The sequence below is a fragment of the Bubalus kerabau genome, chromosome 4 (genome assembly GCF_029407905.1).
Source record: "Bubalus kerabau isolate K-KA32 ecotype Philippines breed swamp buffalo chromosome 4, PCC_UOA_SB_1v2, whole genome shotgun sequence".
NCBI lineage: Eukaryota > Metazoa > Chordata > Mammalia > Artiodactyla > Bovidae > Bubalus > Bubalus kerabau.
In genome coordinates, this window is record NC_073627.1 from 133,364,932 (window position 1) to 133,368,172 (window position 3,241).

Here is a 3,241-nt window from a genome sequence, read left to right on the forward strand (position 1 = left end):
TGTATTACCCATGTTTTTTTCTAGGTTAAATATAATTTTGGTGATAGAGACCAGGTTCACTTCAATATAGATGCACTTTTAGAGTCCACTTAGACATTTCATCAAATTAATTTAGCAAAAGAGCCACAAAATAAAAGCTGCAATGAACCAGGAATGTAGAAAAAATATCTGCTTCCCAGCTTTTTTTGGTTTGGGCAAGGTTTGGGCAAGGCACTTTGTTAAGGCACAGACAGTCTGGACTTGGAGATCATGTGAGCCTGTGCAAGAGAACACAGAGCAATTGGCAATTAGAGCAACATTAAAATATAATACATTAAATACATTTTCATTCTTTCTTTGGATCACAAAAAAACACAAACAAACCCCAAAACACTTTGTGATTACCGTTATTTAATCTTTCTTGAGTTTCATATTCCCTCCTCTATACAACAGGAATGTCATTAAGTTCAGGCATTTTGAAATGATTAAGTGCAAAAAAGGATGAAAAGTACCCAGCGTGTGCAAATAACAGGACTTTAATTTAAATGATAGATATATAGATAGGTAAGTAGATAGAAAAAACTTTCCTACATGTGAGAGTTCTGAAGCTTTCTGATTTTTTCTTTAGGTATGCCCATTTAACGTTTTACATTGTTTTAAGCTTACACGGCAAATGTCCTCGCCTATACTTGTTTGTTAAATGTTTATAAAAAGCTTAGTATCTTTTAACCTGAAGCTTTTTATGTCTGTTACAAAGGAAACGTCACTCAGGGAAAAAGTCAAGGCTCACACTATCAGTGATCAGATAACCTTGCTGAAGTTTGGGCGAGGCACTTTGTTAACGCACAGACAGTCTGGACTTGGAGATCATGCGAGCCTGTGCAAGAGAACACAGGCACCTGATGCTCCGAGGGCAGCCAATCAAGAGAGCGTCTTGGCGCCACACCCACCTGCCCACTGCTTGCTCCAGGGACTGGAGCCAACCTGTCTCCTTTCCTACCACGTTGAGCTGCTGTGAGTGAATTCTTCCTGGAAATCTCTGCAACTCTGTTGCACACGCAGTATAACCATAAAGGCCACTACAAAACCTGTTTCATATTTTTAAAAATTTCTCTTAACTCTTGATTGCTTTAAGTTTATGTCTGTCTGTTAACCTGAAAAATCATTTCAAACACACATTACAAGCATCACACTTCCCTTTAGCAATTATTATTAATACTTAAAAGTTTGCAGTTCTCTAAAAGGCACAGTAGTGCAGATTGATTTGGCTGTCTTGGCAAATATTTCTGGTGAAAATAGGCTTCATTTGTATTCTATATAAGATTGTAAACATTTCTCCACTTTTGTTTATATGTTATTTGCACCTTGAGCAATGCAATGCAAATGTACTCATTTTATATCTTTTTTAAAGTTAGAATTTACTATAGAATTTTTAGAAGACTGCCATGTCATAGTTGTTCATCCACTGCTTGATCTGTTTGGCTACTTCTAAAGCTCTTATAGGAATTTAATTCCTTTACATGTTTTGTAGTATAGAATGAATGTGCACAATACTTTTTTTTAATAATTGTAATAAAAGACAAACTGTGCTGTGGCATTTAACAACTTGAGGCTTCCCAGGTGGCTCAGTGATAAAGAATCCCCCTGCCAATGCTGGAGACCCAGGAGACTTGGGTTCAATCCCTGGATGGGAAAGATTCCCTGGAGAAGGGAATGGCAACCCACTCCAGTAATTATGCCTGAAAAATCCCATGGATAGAGGAGCCTGGTGGACTATAGTCCATGGGGTCTCAAAGAGTCATACACGACTGAGCACAACACACATTTAACACTTAAAGATAGAACTCTATTCCGTAGAATAACAGACTTTGAATTATTTGAGCACTATCAAGTATTTTGTTTTTGAGAAAAGCTTAAACTGTGAGCCTAATTTAAATTGTATGGGCTTCATCTGTCTAACATATAAATGTAGATTGTGTTTGTGTGTTTGTGTGTCTGTGAGAGAGGGGGATGGAAGAAGGAGGGATGAGTAGAAGGAAGCATTAGAAGTATTCAGAGAAATAATCCAGTATAGAGAGTGAATTGGAGAGTTTGGGTTATGAGCCCATTTCTCAGATGTAAAGTGGAGTGTATAGAGTTAATTGTCACTCCTGGCTAATTCAAATTTTTTACATTTAAAAAGACATTTGAAAGTATTCTGAGCATTTTGTCAAAGAAAATACAACATCCAAAGTGATTTCATTATTCGTGTTATTTTACTTGCATACCTGAACACATCATTTTAATAGCTTTATTTAAAATATAATTTATGTACCATAAAGCTCTCCCATTTAAAGTGTATAAGTCCATGTTTTTAGTGTATTTATTCAGTTGTACAACCATCACCACAATGTAATTTTTGAACATTTTTATCACCATCCCCTCCAAAATCATCTCCATTCTCCTGCCTCCCCTAGTCCCCAGCACTAGGCAATCATTAATCTACTCTCTGTCCCTAAGGTTTGCCTATTAGTGGATATTTTATGCAAAGGAAATAATAGGATGTGCATCTTCTGTGACTGGCTTCTTTCACTTAGCATAACAATACACTTTCAGGCTGTCTGGCCTCCACATTCTGCCTCTGAGGATAAAATGTTACTTTGCATTTCTTGATGAGTTTGAGGATTGAGTATAATTTGCATAAGGCAAAAATTAGAAACTAGAGCAAGAGGGCTTTTCTCAACTACAAGCCAATCCATATTACCAAAGTTAAAACACCAGATTGTGCAAGTTCAAGCTGCAGAAAAATGTGAGTCCGTGGGTCCTTAGATTGACATTGTCCAGGAGAATTGGCAGGGGAGGGGGGGAACAAAAAACAAAACAGACACTGCAAGTTACAAACAGGAGCCACCAAAAGAAGCTGGGTATTGCCCAAATGTAGTTTAACAACTTAACTTCCCTTTCTTAGAAAACAGATGATTACAGAGTATTTCACATAAAGCCATAAAAACCTTTGTTTGGTGTTTGTGTAGGGGACCCAGGAGAGCCAGACCTCTTAGGAAAAGCAAATTGCCCTCCTAAAGAAAGTAAAATTTTTCCTTCTGCCCTTTCCCCTTCTTCTCCCTGGCAGAGTTGAATCTCATTACAGTTTGCTCAAATATTTGAAAGTGAATTTAGTATCCTCCCCCCAACTTAAGATTTTATAGCCAATAGATGATGAGGTTCATTTGCATATTTCCAATCACATAAGCAGCCGTGGAGTGGAAACAGTGTCGGACTCATT